General features: G+C 39.1%; 1 long non-coding RNA gene across 5 annotated transcripts; it reads right to left on the reverse strand.

Annotated features, from left to right (window-relative positions):
• Nucleotides 1-1,942: 1,942 nt before the first annotated feature.
• LOC130430812 (uncharacterized) lies at nucleotides 1,943-26,196 on the reverse strand. Of its 5 annotated transcripts, none has more exons than XR_008907932.1 (11): nucleotides 25,991-26,196; nucleotides 22,330-22,421; nucleotides 22,173-22,225; nucleotides 21,779-21,915; nucleotides 21,588-21,679; nucleotides 12,557-12,738; nucleotides 11,642-11,713; nucleotides 11,273-11,384; nucleotides 8,001-11,150; nucleotides 6,059-6,496; nucleotides 1,943-5,938 (listed from the first exon to the last, which is right to left on the reverse strand). It is a non-coding gene; the product is annotated as an uncharacterized LOC130430812 (long non-coding RNA). The 5 variants fall into 5 exon arrangements; XR_008907933.1 differs by adding an exon at nucleotides 13,187-13,239 and having other exon boundaries at nucleotides 1,943-6,496; XR_008907935.1 differs by having other exon boundaries at nucleotides 1,943-6,496; nucleotides 22,357-22,421.
• Between the last annotated feature and the right edge of the window lie 414 nt (nucleotides 26,197-26,610).

The following is a 26,610-nucleotide window of genomic DNA, read 5'->3' on the forward strand; positions in this document are numbered from 1 at the left end:
TGCTTGTCGACGCGGACAAAAACGCACAAGTCTAAACGAAAACCAGCGCATTGTCTGCGGCGTAGCCCCGACGCACAAGCTAATTTAATAAATAATAAATTAAAAAGACACAGATTAACATCTAGAAACATACAGTACAATCCTGTGTTCATTTAAGTCACAATGGATTCTATGACCTCGTGTTTTAAAACTGGCTTAAGTCCTGAACAAATATTCAGCAGCTATATTGACACTTAAAGCTCAAAAAGACCACCCCATTTTCCCGATGTACTTTACAGAAATAAATCATGTCGTCTTACAGAACAATACAAATTTATTTAAAAAGAACTTGAATAGATAAGGATACATTTTTCAGATTTAAATGAATATATAAAAATGTTACTGTGTCGTGTTGTAATACACAGCTCACCTATAGCCAGATGTAGCCTATGGCCAAAACATTGAAGCCTTGTCCATTTGTTAAGGGAGGCCGCTTTAACTATGTTTGCTCTCTGTGGTGATGAACACCATTTTCCTCGTCCAAACTCCAGGAGTTGAGACTCTCCTTTAGCCCCTGGGCCAGTTCCTCTTCAGTGTGATCAGCAGGGAAGAACTTTTCATGTTGAGGTCATTTGTTATGTAATGCACTGTCAGATTTAAATACGGCTCCATAGTTGGTCTTGACTATAGGTCTGCTGTTGCGGCGAAGTTCTGCATATCTTACAGTTCTTTCTCGACTGTCAAGTGAATCGCCGTCCTTAAGAAATTAGACCGCATTCATGTTTGAATCAAGATCAATTTTTTTTTTCGATTATTCGTGTAGCCCCAGTGGCACCTTTCTCAACTGCCTGTACAACATTCATTCATGTAGCAGCTTCCTCAACCACCATTTTTTCAATCCCAAAAAGTACACATCATTTTGAGTTTTCAGTTTATACCGTCCCATACTCAGCATATGCTCCTCTACATTCTGATGTTCTACAAGCAAATTAAGAAGACTTTCAATCCCCAAGTACCTCTTCAACACAGAGTTTGACACATTAAGGTCAAGTTCCTTTAAATCACCTACAACACATATTCTTCCTGATACAACACGCTGATAGTCTTCAGATTTTTGTAACAGCCCACATTTTTGACATCGATGAAATTTGTTCTTTGCATGAAACGGAAGCTTCCAAACCTGTCATTTTGAACACCTCTGAGACACTTCTATCTCAGCTGCAGAAATCTCACCAATGACTGTTGTCACCACCTCTTGTGCCACATACTCACCGTGTGGAATTGGACCAGACATTGCAGCCACTTCTTGTATTTCTGTGTAAGATGTGCCTGTGAGGAACAGACAATCATCAAACATTGCAGATAAGAAAAGTCTTCCAACGCACAAGTGTCCCAATTTGCTTGTCGCACAACTGAAATGAAATCGGTCTCATCAGATCTTCCACTTGGCATTTCTGCATTTCAACAGAGAAACATTTAACATCCAACATTTGAGTTGCAATAGCCACGTCAACAACTCGAACATCAATTGCACCAACCTAGAAGTAAAAAAAACACAAAAAGATCTGTAATTAATACTTGTCATAGGGGCTTGAAAATATCTATCCCAATGTAATTAATTCATGTTAAGCTGATATAATGTTTAACACATTTCAATACACATTACATGTCCTGTCTGAGCACTTGCTCTGCTCCGCAGCAGCGACTACAGGTATTATATTCAGTAGAGCGGCACTCTGTCATGTCCCAATATAAATGAATAGTGTAAGTTTACCATTGAACATTTTTGTTCATTTATTCATTTACAAAACAGATCTGCAACTTACTAATGCTTATAAAAGCAACACAATCAAACATTAACCTTAGGTTTCCTTTCTGCTGCATCCTAATCTATTCAATGATTAGGGTTTCTAGTCTGACATGTTTAACTCAAACACAATAAAAAGTTAAATGTTGCCCATCCTCAAATCAATTCAAGTTTATTTATATAGAGCTTTTCACAATGTGTATTGTTATACAGCAGCTTTACAGGGGCAAACAGGAAAAACAGAAAAGTTAAAACACAGCACAGTGCATGGTATTTATACATCGAGTAAGATCATTCTAATAAATAATATCTAATTTCTAAATAAGTAAATGAATGTAGTCTCCCGGTGAGCAGGCCAACACTGCCCTGCTGTTGCGAGGAACCCAAACTCCAATGATTGATTGATGGAGAAAAAAACCTTGGGAGAATCCAGGCTCAACCGGGAGGGCCAGATCCCCTCTGACGTGTCATAGCTGCACTCAGACTGGTGACATGTGGTTTAGGTTTAGCATTTAATACCAAATATTGTAACTTCAGCCTTATTAAGACAAATAGACCGTCTTTGCTCTTGGTTGGGCATGTAGTGGTCTGAGCTGCGATGGTCCGATGGTCATATTTCTCTTGGCTGGTGGTGGAATTGCCTTAGATGGAGCTGGGATGGTCAGTCAGTCTGCAGCTGTAGCTGGCGTAATCTCAAATTGGGGATGGGCATCTGTCGGTCGTCTGGACATGGTGGAACTTCTTCCTACCTCGGGATGGGCATCCCGAGGCAGAGGCGGAAAGAGAATAAAGAGAATAATTAGCGTAGCTGCTGTTCATTAACTATACATTAAGTGAAAGCTTGGCTGAAAAGATGTGTCTTTAATCTAGATTTAAATTGGGAGAGTGTGTCTGACCCTCGAATAGTATCAGGAAGGCTATTCCAGAGTTTAGGTGCTACGTATGAGAAAGCTTGACCCCCTTTGGTGGACTTTGTTATTCTAGGTGTTGTCAAAAGTCCTAAGTTTTGAGATCTTAGAGAGCGTGATGGGTTGTAACGTGATAAAAGCTCGGTTAAGTAAGTAGTTGCTAAACCGTTCAGGGCTTTGTAAGTAATTAAAATAATTTTAAATTCAATACGATACTTAATGGGTAGCCAGTGAAGCGATGATAAAACTGGGGTTATGTGATCGTATTTTCTTGACCTAGTAAGAACTCTGGCAGCTGCATTCTGAACTAACTAGTTTGTTTATCGATGATACAGGACAACCACTAAGTAGAGCATTACAATAGTCAAGCCGTGAGGTCACAAATGCATGAATAAGCTTTTCTGCGTCTGCAACACATAAACTATTTTGTAATTTGGCAACATTTCTAAGGTGGAAGAAGGCTGTTTTTGTGATATTTGAGATGTGATTTTTAAATGACAGGTTGCCGTCTAATATAACGCCTAGATCTTTAACTGTATTTGTTGGAGAAACAGTGCAGCTTTCAATTTGCAGGCTGTAGTCAGAGATATTCTGTTTACTTGATTTTGGTGCTATAAGTAATATTTCTGTTTTGCTAGAGTTTAAAAGGAGGAAATTACTAGTCATCCAATGTTTTATGTCCTCGACGCACTCTGCCAGTTTGGACAGCTTAAAGGAATCATCTGGTCTTGATGAGATATATAGCTGAGTATCATCTGCATAACAGTGGAAGCTAATTCCATGTTTTTTAATAATGTTGCCGAGGGGCAGCATGTATATGGAGAAAAGCAAGGGTCCTAAAACGGATCCCTGAGGTAATCCATAATTGACTTGCGTAAGATTTGACGATTTCCCATTTAAATGGACGTATTGATATCGGTCTGTTAAGTAAGATCTGAACCATTGCAGTGCCTTTCCCTGAATACCGATATAATGGTGTAAACGATCTAGTAGTATTTTATGGTCTACTACAGTATCGAAAGCAGCACTAAGGTCAAGGAGGACTAAGAGTGAGATGTTACCTTTATCTGATGCAATAAGGAGGTCATTTGTAATTCTAACGAGCGCAGTTTCAGTGCTGTGATGCGGTCTAAAGCCAGACTGAAACTTTTCGTTCATGTCATTATTTTGTAGGAAGGTACACAGTTGAGTTGACACTACTTTTTCTAGTATTTTAGACAAGTATGGGAGATTTGAAATCGGTCTATAGCTTCCAAGTTCATTGGGGTCAAAGTTTTTTTTTTGATAAGAGGCTTAATTACAGCCAGCTTAAAGGGTCCTGGGACATGTCCTAGATTAATTGACGAGTTGATTATGTTACAAATGGGCTCAATTACAGCAGGTAGTAACTCTTTTAATAAAGTAGTCGGAATGGGGTCTAATAAGCATGTCGTCGGTTTGGATGTTACAATAATTTTAATTAAATCTTCCTGATTTATAGGAGAAAAACACTCTAGCTTTTCTTTTTGGGTGACAGTTGAAACTAATTCTTCCGACACACTTGGAGGTTTGGTTTTAGCTATGTTGCCTCGTATTATTTTGGTTTTCACAGTAAAAAACTTCATGAATTCATTGCTACCAAGATGCGGCGGAATACCCAGATCAGGTGGAGTCTGTTTGTTTGTTAGTTTAGCAATTGTACTAAATAAAAACCTTGGACTGTTTTTGTTATTTTCTATGAGGTTACGGAAGTGCTCGGCTTTTGCTGCTTTTAGTGCCTTTCTGTAACAGCTTGCACTCTCTTTCCATGCAATTTTAAAGACCTCTAATTGGGTTTGTTTCCATTTTCGCTCCAGTTTACGAGTTTCTTTTTTAGGGCGCGAGTGGTGTTATTATACCATGGTGCTATGATCTTATCATTTATCCTTTTTGACTTCATAGGTGCGACCGCTTCTAATGTATTAGAGAAAATAGTGCCCATGTTGCTGGTCATGTCATCGAGCGATTCTATATTAGTTGGAGAGGTTATTAGAGGAGTCAGATCTGGCAAGTTCTTTACAAAACTATCTTTAGTAGTTGAGGTGATTGTTCTACCCTGTCGATAACTAGATATACAACTGATTTCTGCAGTCCGCAGTGTACATGTTATAAGATGGTGATCGGAAACGTCGACGTTTTAAGGTATAATATTGATATTGGTTAGATCGGCTCCGTGTGATATAATCAAGTCTAGAGTATGATTAAGGTGATGAGTAGGTCTATTGATGTATTGTGTTACACCACAAGAGTCTAGTAGTTCTTTAAACGCCACAGCTAATGGATCGTTAGCAATATCTACGTGAAAAATCTCTGACAATCAGTACTTTATCGACGTTAACCAATAGATCCGATAAGAAGTCTGCGAACTCTATCAGAAAATTAGTGTAAGGCCCAGGGGGTCTATACACAGTAACCAATGTAAGAGAGACCAATGATTTTTTACTTTTGTTTGGAACTGTTATGTTCAACGCAAGCATTTCAAATGATTTAAACGTATGCATTGTTCTCCGAGTAACGGTAAGAAAATCTCTAAAGATTGTTGCCACACCACCACCTCGACCAACCGGACGTGGCTCATGAATATAACCGTAGCTTGGTGGAGTAGACTCATACTTTGCCTTACTAAAACCTGGCTTAAGCCAAATGATTATTTCAGTCTAAATATCAAAACTGTTGTCTGTGATCATTTCATTTACAATAACTGCCTTTGGATTTAGTGATCTAATATGGAGATGGTGGTCTAGTGGGTTAAACCACTGAACTGGTAAATCAAAGGTTGCTGGTTTGATCCCAGCAGCCACCACCAGTGTGTCCTTGAGCAATAGACTTTACTCCATTTTGCTCCAGGGGGATTGTCCCTGTAATAAGTCCACTGTAAGTGGCTTGTGATAAAAGCGTCTGCCAGATGACTAAAATGTAAATGTAAAACGTAATATTAAGTAGCCCAAACCTTAGGCATTGGTTTTGGTCACTGAATATATTGTCTTTGAGTTTAATCATGTAAAAAATCTTTTTTTTTCTCTGAATTTTAAATAAATTATTATTTGGTCGTATTATTCGGGGGACAGACACAGTCTCTATGCATTTGAAAGCATTAACATTCTTAACAGTTGGGTGAGAGGAACACAGACTATGGTTAAAGTTTGTACTTACTAGTCAAATGGTGCGTAGCGTCTTTGAGATGTTGTCAGACAGAATTTCCGCTCCAATGCTGCTCGAGTGCAGCCTGTCGGGGCGGAAAAGCCTTCGTCACTCCCAGAACAGATCAAAATTATTTAGAAAGAGAAGTTTATGTTCAATACACCATGACATTAACCAATTATTGAGCGTAAATAGCCTACTGAACTTTTCGTTGCCTCGTCGGTAAGTAGGAAGCGGCCCTGATACGATGATCCTCGCCGTGGGCGATGCGTTGCAAACAGTATCGACCAGACTGCCGCATTCTCACGTCATTCACCCCCGCGTGCAGAACTACGGCTCCCACTCTTGCATCCTCCTTCAGAATCGCAGTTACCTGCGCAGAGACATCGAGAACACGGGCGCCAGGAAAACATTGAGTGCAAACCTTACCTTCATTGAATGATGTGCGTAAGTTCCGGACGATTGAGTCTCGGATGACCACAACGTTGGGTTTCGTCTCGCAGAGGGGGCCAAAGCGGTTACTCGTAGAAATCTCGAAGACCGGTGGCGGCGGTGGGGGAGAGGTCATCGCTCCGGTCCTGGATTTTCCCTTTTTTTCCCCTGGAAATTCATTTTGGCTCGTCGTGCTCTTGAAGCCTGGGCTCTGTGCAAAGAAACATTAGTGGTGTAATAATGAGAACAGTGGGTTAAGCAGTAAGGGCAATATTCAGAAACTAAAGGCTGGAAATGAGTGCGTTATATGGCGATATTTGGTATGGGATACACTTAAGGATACGTTTTACCCTCTGTGAGTTATCAATTTAGAACATAAATATTAAGAAATAACAGGAATAAACGATCTATTTAGAAAAAGTTTGGCGGAGCTCTGTCTCAAACCACGCGCTCTCAGCCAACAGGAAGTGATGAGGTCATTTGTGAACACAAAAGCTATTTTATTGCAGCTATTTGCTAAAATCATTTAAGTTCATTTTTTTTCCCTCATTAATGTACACACAGCACCCCATTTTGACAGAAAAACAAAGAATTGTCGACATTTTTGCAGATTTATTAAAAAAGAAAAACTGAAATATCACATGGTATTCAGACCCTATGCTGTGACTAGAGGTCGACCGATATGCGTTTTTCAGTCCGATACCGATTATTTCCATGTGAATTACACTGATAGCTGATATTTTGAACAGATATATATATGGTGAAGAAACATAAATTTATATAGAAATTAAGAAATCAGGCTCTGAAACATTTGAAAGATTTTTAATTCTGACTGAGAAATCTTAATCATAACACTTATATTAATAATAACAAATGAAATAAGGGAGCACCCAGCAGAATTCTGTGAACATTTTGTAAACCACAAGCAACACAGTAAAAAACAACAAGGAACAAATTAAAAAATGAATTGAATGGAATAAATTATATTTATTTATGGAAAATAATATGTTCTGATGACTTAAAAATTCCATACAATACTAGAACTATTCAATAAATCATTTTGCTCATCATTGGTTTAACTAGCACAATTTGAATTTATATATTAAGTGTAAATAATTAAATTGCCTTCATAGCTTTATTGTGTATGTTGTTGAAAAGGCCGCAAATGTTTTCATGAAGCTATAACATTAAAAGCATATTTTCGACACACTTAGTTAGTACATAAGCCTATTCCTTGAGTGTATTGTCGGCAAGACGGGCATTTAATCACACCCATGTGTGTCTTTGAACAATTATGTGTATAAATAAGTTGCGAAATATAACTCATTCTAACATTTGTCGCGAGCAGCTTGAGATGCGGAGTCTATGTGTGTGTGCGCGTGCATGAGAGTGCTCTGACTGAAGAACGACGATTCAAGTTCTTTATGCTTTAAAATGGCTTGTATTTTGAAATGGCGTAATTTAAAATGATGTGCAAAAGTCCAGCTCGATCAATTACAAGAAACGCGTGTGCAGTGTGCTGCTCGCTTACCGAGCGAAATCATATTTATACTATGGATGTGAATTATATCTACATGATAATGAGGCGTAAATCCTGCGGAACCTGAAGGAAACCCGCAAAGCTGCTCCGAAATTCAGGCCCTAATTAAATTGAAGTGTTTTGCATCTTCAGTGTAGTGGATTGAGATTTATCTCAACGTCTGATGCTATCTTACCTCAGAGAGCATGAACCCGGAGCAGCAGCACTTTCTGTTCCGCAGCCTCCCACGTTGATTGGCCGGACTTGTGACTTAGTCCCAACAAATCAGAGGGGCAGTGGGCGGGCATTACTCTTGGCAACAAACTACATAGACGTGTTCCGACTGCTCTCACTAAATCCTTGGCTGCGTCAGAGCCAAATAGCACATTACAAAATTAAATGACTTTATCTGCCAATCTGCATTGAAAATGATCGATATCGATTATCGGCTAAATCTTTGATATCGACGCCGATATTCGGCCAGTTCGATAATCGGTCGACCACTAGCTGTGACACTCATATATTTAACTCAGGTGCTGTGCATTTCTTCTGATCATCCTTGAGATGGATTGACACCTTCATTTGAGTCCAGCTGTGTTTGATTATACTGATTGGACTTGATTAGGAAAGCCACACACCTGTCTATATAAGATCTTACAGCTCACAGTGCATGTCAGAGCAAATGAGAATCATGAGAGCAAAGGAAATGCCTGAAGAGTTCAGAGACAGAATTGTGCCAAGCCACAGTTCTGGCCAAGGAAAAAATGTTTTTCTGCGCTTAAGGTTCCTAAGAGCACAGTGTTCTCCATAATCCTTAAATGGAAGACTTTTGGGACGACCAGAACCCTTCCTAGAGCTGGTCATCCGGCAAAACTGAGCTATCGTGGGAGAAGAGCCTTGGTGAGAGAGGTAGAGAAGAACCCAAAGATCACTGTGGCTGAGCTCCAGAGATGCCTTCGGGAGATGGGAGAAAGTTGTAGAAAGTCAACCATCACTGCAGCCCTCCAACAGTTGGGGCTTAAGGCAGAGTGGCCCGACAGAAGCCTCTCCTCAGTGCAAGACACATAAAATCGTGCATGGAGTTTGCTAAAAAACACCTGAAGGACTCCAAGATGGTGACAAATAAGATTGTTTGGTCTGATGAGTCCAAGATAGAACTTTTTGGCCTTAATTCTAAGCGGTGTGTGAGGAAAAAAAAAGCAAGCAACTGCTTGTACAGTCCCAACAGTGAAGCATGGTGGTGGCAGCATCATGATGTGGCCGTGTTTTTCAGCTGCAGGGACAGGACAACTGGTTGCAATTGAGGGAAAGATGAATGCGGCCAAGTACAGGGATATCCAGGATTCTCCAGAGTGCTCAGGACCTCAGACTGTGCCGAAGGTTTACCTTCTAACAAGACAATGACCCTAAGCACAAAGCTAAATTAATGATGGAGTGGCTTCACAACAACTCCGTTACTGTTCTTCAATGGCCCAGCCAGAGACCTGACTTAAACCCAATTGAGCATCTCTGGAGAGACCTAAAAATGGCTGTCCACCAACGTTTACCATCCAACCTGACAGAACTAGAAAGGATCTGCAAGGAGGAATGCCAGAGGATCCCCAAATCCAGGTGTGAAAAACGTTGCATCTTTCCCAAAAAGACTCGTGGCTGTATTAAATCAAAAGGGTGCTTCTACAAAATACTGAGCAAAGGGTCTGAAAAGTTTTTCTTTTTTAATTAACATGCCAAAATTTTACTTGACACACTTAGACTAGGAAAAAGGTATGGGACCATATAAAATAACAAAATCTGTCTGTTCCATGGAGAACATTGTTCCCTAATAAAAGAACATAATCATGTTGTTCTACAGTGACGAAGGGTCATTCAAGTATTGACTATTTTTCGATCTCTAATTAACTGATTCCAAGAGTGGCAAGGTGCCAATATGATCCTATTGTTATCTTGGATCATGGTCCAGTTTCAGAAACTTATGCAATAAATTATAATAGTGAAATCTACCGAAAATAAATAAAATGTACTTAATTCATCATGAACTGTAATCGTTACAGTGAATATTATCGTTACTTGTTTAAAATTGTGTCAGTCATTTATTCGCTTATTTTGCATAGCATTTTTTGGCACGGTAATTTAAACCGCTTGCTAATGCTTAAGGCATGTAATCTATCCGCGAAAGTCTTAGGTGTTTTTCTCATCATCAAAGAGTCAATCAGAGCAGATGCGACCTTATTTTTCAATAGTGCGACTTAAAATTATCAGAGGTCGCACCGGTACGACCAGCCGTTCGAGGGGAAAAAAAGTCTCTGCAACTCTGAAAGTCTTCCTGTGATTCAATAACAGACACACATTAGGCCCATATCGTGGTCTAAACCAATCAATGATAGTGAATGGCGGACCCCCCTCTGATTGGCTATGGTCCAGATATTCCTGCACGTTTGTGTAACAGAGGTCTAACCGAAAATGATCTTTCATTGACAGATTTTTTACCAGTGACGGAAAAATCTGAAGGCCGTCCGTCATTTTGTCGGATCACAATGAGGGCAATTTGTAAATCCCCGTTTCCCTTCAGCGTGATATGCTCGCGAAGCGACCTGCATCTGATCCTGGCATCTGATAGATGCGCTTCGGCCTGAGCATCCTGAAAGGCAGCTTGTGTAGGTGCCTGATCAGGGAATGCAGATTTAGGAGCACATCCCCCTGCCTTTCTTGGGGATGATGAAGTACGGGCTGTAAAACCAGTTGTACGTCTCGGCTAGAGGGACAGCCTCGATCGCTCTTTCGCCAGCAGGGTGGCGACCTCGGCCCAAAGTACGGGAGCGTCCATGTCTCTGACTAAGGTTGAGAGGATGCCTCAACTTGGGCAGTGGTCTTGAGCCAAGCGCCCAGGGACAGTTACAGGGGGACTAGGGGTGTGATCTGCATCATCTTCCCCTCATGAGGTGGTTCGATGGCTAGCAGTGTGGATCCCTCGCCGTGGGGAGGCCACCGGGGCTCTGCTGACATACCTGCCTGGCGATGCAGCTCTATGCACCATCGATTTGAGAGTGCTGAGGGCTGCGGAGGATACTCAACGATGCGTCTCGCCATCACGAAACGTCAGGTTTCCGAACACCGTTGTGAAGAGGGTGAGAGCAGCTGTAAAAAACACCCAGAGGGAGAGGAAAACTCCTTCAAGTGGGCTGTTGGGATGCGAGCAGGGCCCGTCCCGGATAAACCAACCAGTGATGGAATGGCTGGGGGGCCCAAAGTTATTCTCGGTCTCCATAGGGTCTTCCCATGAGGGCCGCTTCTGCCGCTGCTGACGGGGTCGTGGTCTCCTCTTCAACTTCTTCTTCCGAGGGGCCACCTGAGTGAATGTGAAACATAGAAAAGTTCTGATCAAACAGTTTTGATTATTATTGGATGAAACAGCTTTCGGAGAGATAGAATGATAACAAGAGGATTGGAGTAGTAGGATGGACGTGCTACCGAAGTGACATGAGAGTCTGAGACTCAGCCTTGCAGAGTTTGCCGATGTTTGCTGCTGATTTGTCTGCGTTCACATCCCTGTCACATGTGACATCCCCCCAGCCGTCTGCTCCTGCGCACACAAATAAACACTAGCACACAGCCACAGAAACCGACATGTAGCCATGACAACAACCACTTAGACACATCAGAAAGAAGCTATCGATAACACATGTGAACTGATGTGACAGAGAGTCACAGTACAGTGGATTCAGTTCAGTGATCATAATCATTGTGTCATTTATATTTATATGTTGTGTTTCTGTACTATTAGTAACGTATTAGTAAGTCAAATTTATACATGTGTCATAATAAAAAATGTGTACGTACCACAGCTGTTGAGTCCAGTGCTGTAGACTCATCTGAATATCTGTTCATATCCACTGCCAAGACATCTCCACCCTACACACACATTACACAAATATGTGAAAATATCTAATTTACTGTAGACAATAACCAGTGACAACGAATATAAAATTATTATTGGGAAATATCCAGACTATAAAAGGACTGATGACAGAATTAGGGATAATGTAGTTCCTCACTGAGGTGTTAATCATGACATTTTAAATAAAGCTCAAAACTCACTGAAATCAAATGAAATGAACAGCAGCAGAATAATAACGCCTGTGTGTGCGTATTTGTTTTTTAGCATGTACAGGGCTAAATGGACTAAATGGACGCATTTTGGAGCGACTGCCAAACTGATCAATAGCCTATACAATCTTTGCATATTATAAAATGAATGCTCAGAAATGTTATATTGTGTATGAGGTGCATTCAGTCACTCATTTTCATGTCACGTCCTTCACTTATCTATAAGTGCTTCCGCCCTAAAAGACGTAATTCGCAGGTAAGAGGCGAAGGACCGAAAGAGCAGACGAGTGAAGCTCTCAATCTTGCAACTGAAATAAATATGCAGAATACAAGAATTTCCCCGGATAAGGTAAAAAACAGCAAACATAAGGAAATGTGTTTGTGTGTATTCTATGAATGTGAAACTTATGAAGGAAACATGTGTTTAAACTTTAAGCACTGAACTATTGTATAAAGCTCTCTAACAATACTGCAAAGCATACAAAACGTTATATATGAAGATAAATGCTATTTATTTGTCAGTTTATATTGATAGAAGCCAAACGTGCATCAAATCAGCTTTCATGAAGAATAATAACTAAAAGCCTTCAGGTGTCACAGGTTGTAGAGATGCACGTGCCCAGAGAGTCAGAGCACAAAATACTAAACTTGAAAGTCCTCTTTGACCCAGGACAAACAAAGGGTCTTTCTTTTTGCAACAAAAGACACAGCGTCTCCACGACATGAGAGTCAGATTATCGGCCTTGCAGAGTTTGCCAATGGATGCTGCTGATTTGTCTGCGTTCACATCCCCGTCACATGTGACACATTGTCTCCTCCTCCGTCTGCTCCTGCACACACAAATAAACACTAGCACACAGCCACAGAAACTGACATGTAGCCGTGACGACGACCACTTAGACACATCAGAAACAAGCTATCGATAACACATGTGAACTGATGTGTGACAGAGAGTCACAGTACAGTGGATTCAGTTCAGTGATCATCATCATTGTGTCATTTATATCTATATGTTGTGTTTCTGTACTATTAGTAAAGTGTAATAGTCACATTTATACATGTGTCATAATCAAAAATGTGTATGTAGTAGAGTAGCGACCGGACTGTCGAAGAGAGAGGACCGGGCCCGAACTTCGACGGTCCGGTCGCTCGTTCCTTTTATGCTCCCATCTCCTACGTGATTCGAGCCCGGTGTGCGCACAGCTGGCGCTAATTCACAATTACTCACCGGACTCGAACCACGGTCTCGCCCCGCCTACTCTACTACAGTGTACTTACAACAGCTGTAGAGTGAAGCGCTATAGACGCATCTGAACTTCTGTTCATATCCACTGTTAACACACAAGACAGTATTTATTCTGACAGCAACAAGGCAATACAATAATAAAACTGCAGTGGATTTCTAAAGAATAACTGTCATTGTCTTCTTCAGAATTGTTGTCCATGTCTAGAGAACGGTCTTAAACACAAAGAGACATGAAATGATGTCATCATTATAATAGATGGACATTTTTTGAAATACAATTCAGCTCTATGAAAATCCCATATCAACCAAAGTAACATTTAAAAGTGGAGTTTACTTCTTTCTCCAACACACAAATCAAAATAATTGATTATTAAAAAATTTGACGTGTCCAGAGAGTCAAGAGCACAAAATACTAAACTTGAAAGTTCTCTTTCACCCCTTCTTATTCTTAAACAGACATATAAACACAAAATAATGTCAAAATTCCCATACTAAAAAGAATCCTTATAAAGGTATTTAGTTTTGTGATCAACCAGTGTGTAGTGATTGGTTGAATACTGCAAGTGTTTGACGGAAATGTAACGCTCCTATTTATTCGGAACATCATGTTCACAAGCAATTGTACTGACAGGTGATCAAATGTGATCGGTACTTCCTTATGTGAATTCAAGGTCGAATCTGATACAGAAAATGAAGATGATCAAGCTGATACATCAACTTTGCCACAGTAACTTCTGCAGGATGTAAAGGATTGTCAAGTTACATTAAATAGGTAAAAACTATAGCTAACTGTATTACCTTTTATCAGGGTTTTAGATTTAAGACCTTTTCAATAGTGCAGAATGATATTTAAGACCAATTTCATGGCAACAAATTTGCACATATCCAGTCCAACAAACACCCACCCCCCGAACATGTTATCGGTTTTTTGGTTCCGGCTATTTTGTTCTGTGTCACAAACAGAGACTTACATGATCTCTAAAAGAAAAGAAAATCTTTAGGTTGTTGGTTCGATTGCATTTCTAAGACCTTGGAAACATGGATTTAAGACATTCTACAGTTTTTCTCCATTGGTTCGGCTCATTTCTAGAAACAGAAATTACATTCTCAAAACAACATGGACAAACCTACTAAACCACATGTCAATTGTTCACAACAGAATTGAATTTCTCATTAGTTTCATCAAATTGCAAATTTCTAAGTTAATGTGTGAATGTGTCAGTACATCTTTGAAATGGTTAAGTACAGGTTGTCTACATTTAGCACAATTTCCAAGTGATTAGATCTTGTTGATCTAAACTGATTGTTGATTCTCAGTCTAATGTTTGTTCGCTCCAAAGCGTGTCAGCGTCATTTCATTGTATAAGTCATCACATGCATATAAGTCTGTTTAATTGTCAAAATTAGTCAAGAACATAATACCATGAATACCATATATGAATCCCTTGGAAAATTTGATTGATTACACAAATTGACAGTCAGGTGAAAGTAGAACTTGACTAATGAAGGAAGAGTTTCACACATCTCAGATGACCCGACAGGTGCTGTCCATGACTGTGAATGCTGCCAAACATGTATGTTACAGTTTTTCTCAATTGCTTTGGCTCAATTCTCAAATGAAAATTGTATTTTCCAAAACAATAAGATCAGATCCCCGAACAATTAGCTTATTTTTCACATCAGATTGGAATTTCTTATTGATTTGAGCAAATTGCAAATGCTTTGGCACATGTGGTCAAACATTAAGGAAAATCGTCTGCAGTTTGCACAACAAATAATTGCATAGGGCTTGTTGATCAAAACTGATGAGTCAATTCTCACTTAAACTGTCAAACTCCTCACAACTTCTCAATCATTTTTCATCGTGTACGCCATCACATTCAAAACAATCCATTCACTTCTCAAAAACTGGTATACACGCATGTAAATTGCATAAATATCTGACATTGATATTGTTTGTAATGTCTGCTACATTGGCAAATTACCTCGAATTGCAATACAATTTGAATCAACCAATCAACCAATCAACCATTTAACCATTTAACCAATGAAGTTTGGGAGCATATACAGTAAAAAGTAGATTGCCCACAGCACAATCAATACCATTTCTTGACCATGGAGGATTTCCACAACCCTGAACTGCAGCAACATGCTCGTAGAAGACCAATTGGAAGACGTGTAAGAATACGTGGTGATGGTGTTAGAGGAAGACATAACAGAAGAAGAGGTGGAAATAGAAGAGTCAGAGTCTCTGACGAAATCAGAGCCACACTTGTGGATCATGTCATAAATCTGGTTTTACAATGGAAGAGGCTGGTCGAAGAGTGCAGCCTAATGTAAATAGGTCCACAGTGTCATCAATTGTATAAACCTTTCGTAGGGAAAACAGGTAAATATGTATTTTTGTGTTTGTTTTATCTAAAGCATTTTTATTAGTGGTGGGCCGTTAACGCCGTTAACGCAGTGAGACTATTATCGCGCGTTAAAAAAAATGTCGCCGTTAATCTATTCTCAAAGTTGGGTTGGGAGCTGGGTCTATACTACGTAAGCTATGATGACTTTCACCTTGATATTTTAGCGCGGATGTATACCAGCTTAACTGCACTGTACCGGGCGAGAGCGAGATTTTTCAACTCGCGTCATTCGCGGAAGCAGAAGCAGCCTCATCATCTCATGACCAGGGCTTCATTCGCGTCCTTAGCGCAGCCTCATCATCTCATGACCAGGCCTTTATTCGCGCGATTCGCGCAACAAGTAGGTCTATTGGCTCTTTTCATTAACATATAAATCACTCGCGCTTGAGGCGCCATTCGCGTTTGGTCTGAACACAACATAACGTTACTGTGAAATTACCGCATCAAACGTGACGTGCTAACATGCTATCAAGCCGCCGGGTTTGCTCAAAGGGGAAGTGGTCTAGCTTTAGTTGAAACCAGTAACTTTGTATTGAGATCTAATGTATTATGGCTCCTGTAAGACATATCGCTTGTTGCTCCCTCACTCTTTGTAAATCGCTTTGGATAAAAGCGTCTGCTAAATGACTAAATGTAAATGTACTGTAGGAGCTCTTGCAGTCTCAAGTACCACCTAAACGGAAATCATCCCTTAGCTAATGCGGAAGTAAACACAAGTTCATCTTATTGAACATAATTTAATTTTCATCACCAATTATCATAGTAGAACAGCTTTCTCAAGCAGTTTGTGATGCATTTTGGAAACAGGAGATGAGCCCCTGGTCTAATGCGCCACCTGGCTAGAGAAACCCGTTCTCAAAGACTTACTTTTAGTCATTATTTGGGTAGCACACATATTCTGAATGCCTTCGTCAGAATTCAAATGAGCCATTTTAATCTAGATTAATCTAGATTAATCTTGGAATTAATCTAGATTAATCTAGATTAAAAAAATTAATCTATGCCCACCACTAATTTTTATAAAAAACAATATTGTAATTGTAAATGCAAGTCTATCTGTACATTCTATAGAACTGCTCAACAACCTTGTGCTGGTGGCAGAGCAGCAGTATTTAACCATCAGCAAGAACAAGAAATTTGCAACATGGTCATAGCCAACAATTCCATCAGGCTAATAGAGATCCAAAGTGCAATCATAAATGACAATTATGTCTTTGCAAACATAGATTCTGTCAGCATTTCCACCAGAGTTTTGAAAAGACATCAATTGTCTATGAAACAACTCTACAAGGTGCCATTTGAGAGGAATAGTGAAAGAGTAAAGGAGCTGCGGTACCAGTATGTCCAGGTAAACTATTGGTGTGCACTTACATAATGAGTTTTACTGTACTTCTAAGATGCCTGTATTATGTAATTACTGTAAAGTTTTAGAAACCCATAATACTGTAAGAGAAAACATTTACTGAACTCTAGAAAAAAAAATTCACTTATTTTGTTTCTGTGTTTCTTCGTAGAGAATCATGGAGTTAGAAGGACATGAAACAACCCATATTCTTGTTTTTGTGGACGAGGCCGGGTTCAATCTGTCCAAAGGGCGGAGACGTGGTCGCAATCTCATTGGACACCGAGCCACAACTGACACCCCAGGCCAACGTGGGGCCAATATTACAATGTGTGCTGCCAATTCAGAGAATGGAGTGAGCACGCACATTCCACACATATACTATAACCCTATATGGACCCTATAAAACCCAACTGCTCCTGGCCTTCCTAGACACACTTTACACAGACCTGATTCCAGAACAAGAAAGAGGTTTAGTGAGACCACATTGGCCTAATTATGTTGTTGTCTGGGATAATGTCAGCTTCCACCGAACCAACATTGTTAGGGAGTGGTTTGCTGCACATGAAAGGATAACAGTGGAGTTCCTTCCACCATACTCTCCATTCCTAAACCCAATAGAAGAGTTTTTTTCTGCTTGGAGGTGGAAAGTATATGATCACAGACTAGGCCTGCACGATTAATCGTGTTTAAACCGAAATCGCAATGTGAAGGGATGCGATGTTCAAATCGGAAAAGCTGCGATTATTTCGATTAAGGGCTTTAAATATGATAAAATACACCTACGTAGTATTTCACAGTTTCCTTCTGCAATTTTACGTTTAACCAATAGGGGACATTTTAACGCTGTACATGCTTTTGAATTAGCAAAGAATGTCATTTGGAAAAGATGACTGGAAAGGGAGCAGCAGTTAAAAATACGCAACAAAGTAATGTTATGTCTGCTGAAGCGCAAAGTCCTGCAGCAGCAAACTACTTGATACCAAAAAGAACAAGCAATGCTTATGTTTGGAACTATTTTGGATTTCAAACTCATATATGATGTTCTTCCAAAGCAAGTGCTTTGTAAAACATGCCGAAAGTGTGTGTCGACCTCGCGAGGCAACACAACCCATCTCTATCAACACCTGCAGAGGTATCACAGACTACTCTATGACGAATGCAGGCCAACCGATTTGGATGCCAGACGGGTGGAGCAAATAACGGCTTTAATTACTAAAATGATTGCTAAGGATTCGCTTCCGATCAGCTTTGTCGAAGGAGAGGGCTTTAAAAATGTGTACAGCCCGAGTTTACTGTTCTCCAAGACAAACGATCACTGCCAGTCTGGAGAAACTTTTTCATGACAATAGAAACTGAAGCCTTTTGAGCTGTTAATTCATTAAATCGTTCCGGACTGTTAATAAATGCCGTCATACGGTTAATACGTTTTATCGCATGTCTGGTCTAAAATATTTATGCCTTTATTATATTTTCCTTGATCAATCACCCTGCTGTTTTTTTTGTTGGTATAAATGTGCATACTCATATTTTACAAGGAAATGTCGTAGCAATATGAGCGGTTGAAGCTGATCGACGTACTGTTAATAAGTGCTGTCTTTCGGTTGTTAATATATTAATGTTTCAACGCGTTATCTTAATGTTTAGCTTGATGTAAGATCGCCTATTCCATAATAAATAAAGCAGTGTGTCGTCACGGATTTAAAGTGGTCTCTCTCTCTCCGTTTATGTGCGTGCAATTCTGTAATTGCGTCCATATGGGGGAGGGGTGCGAATTTTGAATAATCTTCGAATAGTTCTCATCGATCTTCTAATATTATTTTTGCCTTAAATGCCCATCCCTAGTTTATACTTGTTAGTTTAACTATTTAAAATACTGTTGTTATTCTCTTAATTTGTCATGACATTTTTGCATGTCTTTCTTTGATGAATGCTGTTAAAACAAAAACCTAGCTCTTTTTATTTGAAATAGTAGTCAAATTGCATTTTAAAATCGCAATTTTGGTCAGAAAAATCACAATTAGATTTTTTCTTCAAATCGTGCAGCCCTATCATAGACCACAAGATCAGATGTCTCTGTTGGATGCCATGAATGCTGCATGTGAGGACATCACAGCTGATCATTGCAGGGGATGGGTGCGGCATTCAAGGAGATTTTTTCCCCGGTGCATGACAATGGAAAACATAAGATGTGATGTCGATGAAAATCTTTGGCCTGACCAACAAGAGCGACAGGATGTCCGACAAGAATAGTTAGTTTTTCATGGAGGTTATTTTGTAGTTATTTACTATTGTATTTTTGTTGTAACATACCATTAGAAATATGAAATGTACAGCAATTGGACAAGCAAGATTTCAGTTTACATGTAATACACACACAAACATAAATGTACTGAATAAATCAAAATGTTCATTTACTTTTTTTTCTGTGTACCATTGACTCTTCTCAAAATTTTTTTTTATGAAACCTTTATTTCCATGGGTGACGGTCATGGTGAAAAAACAACTAAACATTTTGACCAGTGTGGCTCACACGATGACAAAAGTACTTTATATTTTGGTGGCCTTGGCCAAATTACTGACAAGATAACTAGGTTTTGAAGCATGAATTAAATGTTTTGGGTGAGTAACTTCATTTTGCACACATGCAATAAAGTTCTAAGGTTCCAGCAAACAGTTGTGACATTTGCACTCACAGTTTAGAGAATGTTAGGACTGTTGCGAAAAATGTGCCAAAGCAATTGAGAAAAACTGTAAGAGCTTGACCGTGCAGGACCAGTATAATTTCTGAACATGGAGGCACCTGGCCAAGTAAATGAACAAGGGCAAATGCGTGCTCGAGGAAGAGGAAGAAGAGGAGCAAGGGTGCTTGGTGGTGGAATAGGGGGAAGAGGCAGGGGAGCACCAAGACACCATGCTGTCCCAGATGAAATTCGGTCCACAATTTAGGTAGGTCACCGAGTGCAGCCTAATGTTCCTTTTTCTCCGCTTTGAGGTAGAGAGTGTATGAGCATGAGGCTCAAGATCAGAGGTCACTCCTCCATGCAATGGACACTGCGTGTGAGGATATTACAGGAGATCAGTGTAGGGGACGGTTGCGACATGCACGCCGTTTCTTCCCTCGTTGCAGCGCAAGAGAGAATATACGCTGTGATGTGGACGAGAATCTGTGGCCAGACAGACAGCAGCGTGTGGATGGACAGGAGGGTGAGGATGGTGGACAGGAGGGTGAGGATGATGGACAGGAGGGTGAGGATGATGGACAGGAGGATGAGGATGATGGACAGGAGGGTGAGGATGATGGACAGGAGGGTGAGGATGATGGACAGGAGGGTGAGGATGATGGACAGGAGGGTGAGGATGATGGACAGGAGGGTGAGGATGATGCCCAGGAGCGGGAGGGTGAAGACAGCGACCAGTGAAGAACTGTTAGTTGTGAAACTCCAGCTTTATTTACAGCACTCTAGGCTGCATATAATTTGAATTGTTTTTTATTTGTGTATTTATATTACAATATATTATGGTGTATACATTTTCTTTTTACTCTTATGTATTGACGTAACTTTATGTGTGTGAAAGATAATGATTAAAATGTGTGATGTCAAACCTTGGAGGCTACTCTTACTCTAAAATCCTATTTCTTTTTTTCAGTTTTATACACAATTGCATTCTGTTAGCTACACAAAAAACAGAACAGTAACTATTGTCAATGAAGGAATGGGCCAAGACTGAAAGGTGGACATGAGGGATGTTTCAATGGTCCTCTGCCATAGTGACAAAACATCTAAATATTTTGACTTTTTGATATAGTGCTTACACAATGCCAAAGGGGTGAAGCATTTTGGGGGCACTGACTGTTTAAAAGAGAAGGAAATTTAGTTTTGACACATGAGTGAACCGTTTTGAGAGAGGTATGAGTTTTTGCAGGTGAACCATGGTGTTGTGCCGAACCATCCACGTTATTTTGGCAAAAGCACCAAGAGTGTTGAGAGCGTCCGGTCTGTTTCAAGAAATGAGTCAAAGCATTTGAGAAGGATCTTTGTCATTTTCGTGGCACTGACTCTTTATTTGGGAAAGGAATTAAGTTTTGAGGCATGAGTGAAAAGTTTTGGGAGAGATATTAGCTTTAGCAAGTGAGCTATAGTTTTGTGCTGAACTGTAAGACTGTTTGGCCAAAAGATCTTAGAATTTTCAGAATGTAGTTTCTGTTTCAAGAAATGAGCCAAAGCATTTGAGAAAAACTGTAATGCTAATTAATGCCTTGTTTTGACATTATGGAATTTAAGACTTTTTAAGACATTTTAAGGATCCGCGGACACCCTGTTTTATATACGATGTTAAAAAGCTCACACTACAGCAGGGAATGGTTACATTATAAAACAACGCGAGAAACATAATAAAATTACACGAGCGCTTTTGCCCTTCTTGATCAACCAGTGTTAGGCCACATCTCATCGCAACTCAACAAAGACAATAAACCCTAAACCCTAAATAAATACTTAATAAAAGACAATATAAACACAACATTTGTTGCCTCTAGTGGAACATTATTACTCATTATTAGGACTCATGTTGTCTTTTTTCACGCGCACGTCTGCATTTGCAGATCACAAACATACGACAAAGTCAACTCACGTTAGTCCGTAACAAAGTGTTTTACAATGAAAATATACTTACAGGCTGCAAATCAGAAGCGCCAGACTGTCCTTGTAAAGTTTTAATGGTTGGAATAGCCCCACTTTTAACCAAAGCGTTCGTGAAGCAGTCGTCTGGAAATGAGCCGCACAAACTTGAACAGTGTTGTAAATATAATTGAACCATTCCTTTTCAGTTGTCTCAATTTAGCCGGGCTAAACAAAGGGTCTTACTTTTTTTAACGAAAGACACAGCGTCTCCACGACATGAGAGTCTGAGACTCGGCCTTGCAGAGTTTGCCGATGTTTGCTGCTGATTTGTCTGCGTTCACATCCCCGTCACATGTGACATCCCCCCCGGCCGTCTGCTCCTGCACACACAAACAAACACTAGCACACAGCCACAGAAACCGACATGTAGCCGTGACGACGACCACTTAGACACATCAGAAACAAGCTACCGATAACACATGTGAACTGATGTGTGACAGAGAGTCACAGTACAGTGGATTCAGTTCAGTGATCATCATCATTGTGTCATTTATATCTATATGTTGTGTTTCTGTACTATTAGTAAAGTGTAATAGTCACATTTATACATGTGTCATAATTAAAAATGTGGACTTACAACAGCTGTAGAGTGAAGCGCTGTAGACTCATCTGAACTTCTGTTCATATCCACTGTTAACACACAAGACAGTATTTATTCTGACAGAAACATACATACAATAATAAAACTGCAGTGGATTTTTGTTGTGATGATTGACATAATGAGAAGTGCTGACCTGACCCTGAACGGCATCATCACTGACCTCCTGCTCTGAAGAATAACTGTCATTGTCGTCTTCAGAATAGTTGTCCACGTCTGGAGAACGGTCTTAAACACAAAGAGACATGAGATGATGTCATCATTATAATAGATGGACATTTTTTGAAATACAATTCAGCTATATGAAAATCCCATATCAACCATAGTAACATTTAAAAGTGGAGTTTACTTCTTTCTCCGACACACAAATCAATATATTTGATTATTAAAAAATGTGACTTTCGGGAACAAACAGGACTTTCATCAGTACACACTAGGGCTGCAACTAACGATTATTTTAATAATCGATTAATCTGTAAATAATTTTTTCGATTAATCGATGAATCGGATAAAAACAAAAACCAAGAAAAGCATTCATTTCCAACCCTTTATTCAAAAACAGAACTAAAATCTTTAGAAAGTGCACAAGCATGTTGCTCCTTGAACATCCCTGAGCTGTTATAAAAATAATAAAATCAAATAAAAATGGACTAACACAAAAAACATACACATGTATGCTTTACATCTGCCAAATATATAGACTTTTTTTAAATAAAAGTGCCACCTGAGCTGCCAGAACAATAAATAATTTATAAAAACTAAAGAACAATACAAATCAGAAAACTTAACAGGATTTGTTTGAATGTAAGAACTTGTTCTCTACACTACACTACACTACACTACACTGCAGACAGACACTCGCAGATGCACACACTCGCAGACGCCCACACTGACAAACACTGACACACACACACACTCTCTATCTCAAATTCACTTGAAGCTTATTCATTCAATTACTACCATCATTGTAGTAAGTGCAAGCTTCATTTATACACCACATTTTAATAAAGCTTAAGATGACCAAGAGCTATAAAAGAACTTTAAAATTAAATTAAAAAGTACAACACACACAAATATATTTGTCAATAATAACCTATATGGGAGAAAGCACAGAATATACACTGCAAAAATTGCTTTTCTAATTTAGTAGTTTTGTCCTGTTGTCAGTCCAAATTAAAAAAAAAATCTTATATCAAGAAACATGTACTAGACACATGAAAAAGCATAAGAAATTATGTCTTGTTTTCTGAAAAAACACCTCAAATTAAGTGATTGTTTGCTTAAAGCAAGAAAAATTATCCGCCAATGGGGTACAAAAATAATCTTAATGAGATATAATTTCAAACAGAAGTTTTAAGCATCAATTAATTTTCTTGTCTAGTAATCTTGATTTAAGATTTTTTAGATATTTGGACTGGAAATTAGAAAAAATTACTAAGGAAGTTTTGCAGTGTAGCAATACATGACAACAGATTGATAAATGAATGGTCCAAAAAAGGCGAGTGAATAAAAACGTGTCTTTAGTCTAACAATGCAAAGTGCAAAGTAACTACACCACCCCTGATTATACTGTTATTAACGAGCTAATGCTAACTTGTGATGCTTGTCAATCTGGATAACGAGTAAACACCAGCACCAGGGACATTACGTTCTTCACTTCGAAACGGAACAAAAGTAGGCTTCTGTAGTGAATTAACCTGCTGTTGAACTCCCTTCCTCCTCATCACAGACTCAAACATGTTTGCGTTTCAGGTGCTGGATCATTGCCGCGTTGCTCCCGCCATGTCGCGTTTGCATATTTTGTAGTTAACAAAGTTTTTCTGTTTATTTAGTGTGAAATGCTCCCGCACCTATGATGACTTGGGTCGCGCTGATTTCTCTGCCTCCGTCATGTATCTTTCCTCCGCTCGTTTTTTTATTTTTGCTGTGCCCTGTATATGAGGCGCCGAACTCTGCTAGCATCAGTGCGCGAGAGAGACCGAGTGTGTTTACTTCGCTCCGCGCTCAAATAAAGTTTTTTTTTTTTGATAACCAAACGTCTCCGTGTCGCGCGACACAACGAATCGATAATGAAATTCGTTGACAACTTTTTTACTAATCGATTTTTATCGATTTTATCGATTCGTTGTTGCAGCCCTAGTACACACACATGTGAATGTGAGAGTGTGAGACGGCTAATAAATGCAGTGAATGTTCAAAGACTAATATTTGGACACATTTTTAAGTCCAATATAGAGTTTGAAATACATTTCATTTTTTATATGTAAAATGGTTGATTTCACTAAAGTTATGGCTGAGGTCGGCTGAAGCGCTAAGATGTTCAGTAACGGATTTGGAGAGAAACGAGTTTAAAGTTAAGTGATGAAAATAAAAGCACAACAGTCCAGTATCACAAGTTAAAGTCACTTTATAGTGGTAAGAGATTTACTCTTATAATAATTTAATATAAATGACATTTCGTAATGTTGAAGTCTATAAAAATACTGAACAAAACCGTTTGAACAAAAGGAAAGAAAGGAATGGTTCAGGACACACTTAAAGAACAAGAGATCTGTCATCATCACTACACAAGGAAACTAACAAACATTCTGTCAATGTCACAGAATTTTGGGTTAACACGACCTCTGGTACACACACGTGCAGGAATATCAGGACCACAGCCAATCAGAGGGGGGTCCGCTCTTCACTATCTCTGATTGGTTTAGACTACAATATGGGCCTAATGTGTGTCTGTTGTTGAATCACAGGGAGACTTTCAGTGTTGAGGAGACTTTTTTTCTCTTGAACAGCTCTGATTATTTTTAGTCTGATTATTTTTAGTCTGATTATTTTTAGTCGCACCGTTGAGAAAGGTCGAGACCCCTGAATGATAACTCTGCATAAAAGACCAGCAATCATATGAAGTATATTTGAGGTGTTTTTTGTTATATTTATGATTCTGTAATTATTGATCTGTCTTAATCGTGCTCGATGCTGTTTTAAATAAAGTATCTGTTATATGAAGTTATGTATTTGAACAAACACTTGATGTTCATTTTAATGTTTTTAATGTTTTAAACGCGATTTGATATGTTGCTGTTAATATGTTTTTATCTATAGAAATGAAAGTATTACAACTCTGAGTCTGTGTCGTTACATGTTATTTTTAAATTCTCTAAAATAGTTATGAGCAAATAAGGACAAGTTAAATTAGTTTTGCTGCATGTCCGCCAATAGAATATTAGATAAAATATTAAAATAATTACATTTTTTATATCCTTTACGTTGTCACGACGTGACCAAGACCGGCAGATTACGTCACAAGATTACGTCGCCACGACATAAATTTGATTAAAATTGTACGTTGACGTTATGTAACAGTCACTTATTTTGTCTAGCTGGGTATCGTTTTATAATTTATATAAATATTTTTACTGTTATTATGTGAAATAAGTTTAAATCAATAATGTTTAGAAATTCACAACATTTCAAACATGCGCAATTTAACGTTACTAGCACACATATAACAAATGTGCTAATCGCCAATTTGATTTTACAATGGAGTCTATGCACAGAGCTAGCAAAGCTAGCGTCACATGGTGGATACCCCACAGCACATATTAGCACATCTCACTATACTGTATTGAGATATAATTCTCTGAAACCTCCAAACATCACTTTATACATTATTAAACTCAAACAAAGCATTTTACATCATACATTGAATTTAAATCGGTTTCTGTTCAATACCCGTTAAATAGTAAATTTCAACATCAGATTTAAATAAACACAATTATCATAAAAACAGTGAAACTCACCGAGGAGAAATTTACATTAAAGAACAAAGAAATAAATGTTCCTCTGAGGTAAAGATTCAGTCTCTCATCATCTCGTCTCATAACGCGGTTTATAAAGTTTGTCTTTCTCACAGTCTTCATTAAAAGCAGTTTTATTTCTCGAGTTTTCCACTTGTTTCGTGAATCTATTGTTAGATGATTTAAACTGCGGTGCGCATATATTCTACCTGTTCCGCTAACACTCGTACTTTATCAAGAGGGGCGGAGCTTATGCTCTCGTCTGCCCAATTAGAGAGACTGTTGCTGCGTCATAATTCGCCTTGTTATATTACGTACTAAAAGTATGAACTGTTTTTGTTATGGAAAAGTAGATACTTTTGAGTTGGTAACAAAAAAGTGTGTAGACGAGGACGTCACATTAGGGAAGTGTTGCCAGGTACGCGGTTTTCCCGCACAATTGGGCTATTTTGAGAATGCAATTGCGGGAAAAATTATGGAGCCGCGGGTTGCGGATTTATGGGCTACTTTCATAATGTTCCGCGGCCGCCAAAATGTTTATATTCTAAGGATAAATGTTAATTGATGAGTTTCTTAATGTATATTATTGTGTATAATTCTTATCATATTCTGTATACTATGGG

The sequence above is a fragment of the Triplophysa dalaica genome, chromosome 10 (assembly GCF_015846415.1).
Source record: "Triplophysa dalaica isolate WHDGS20190420 chromosome 10, ASM1584641v1, whole genome shotgun sequence".
Lineage (NCBI taxonomy): Eukaryota > Metazoa > Chordata > Actinopteri > Cypriniformes > Nemacheilidae > Triplophysa > Triplophysa dalaica.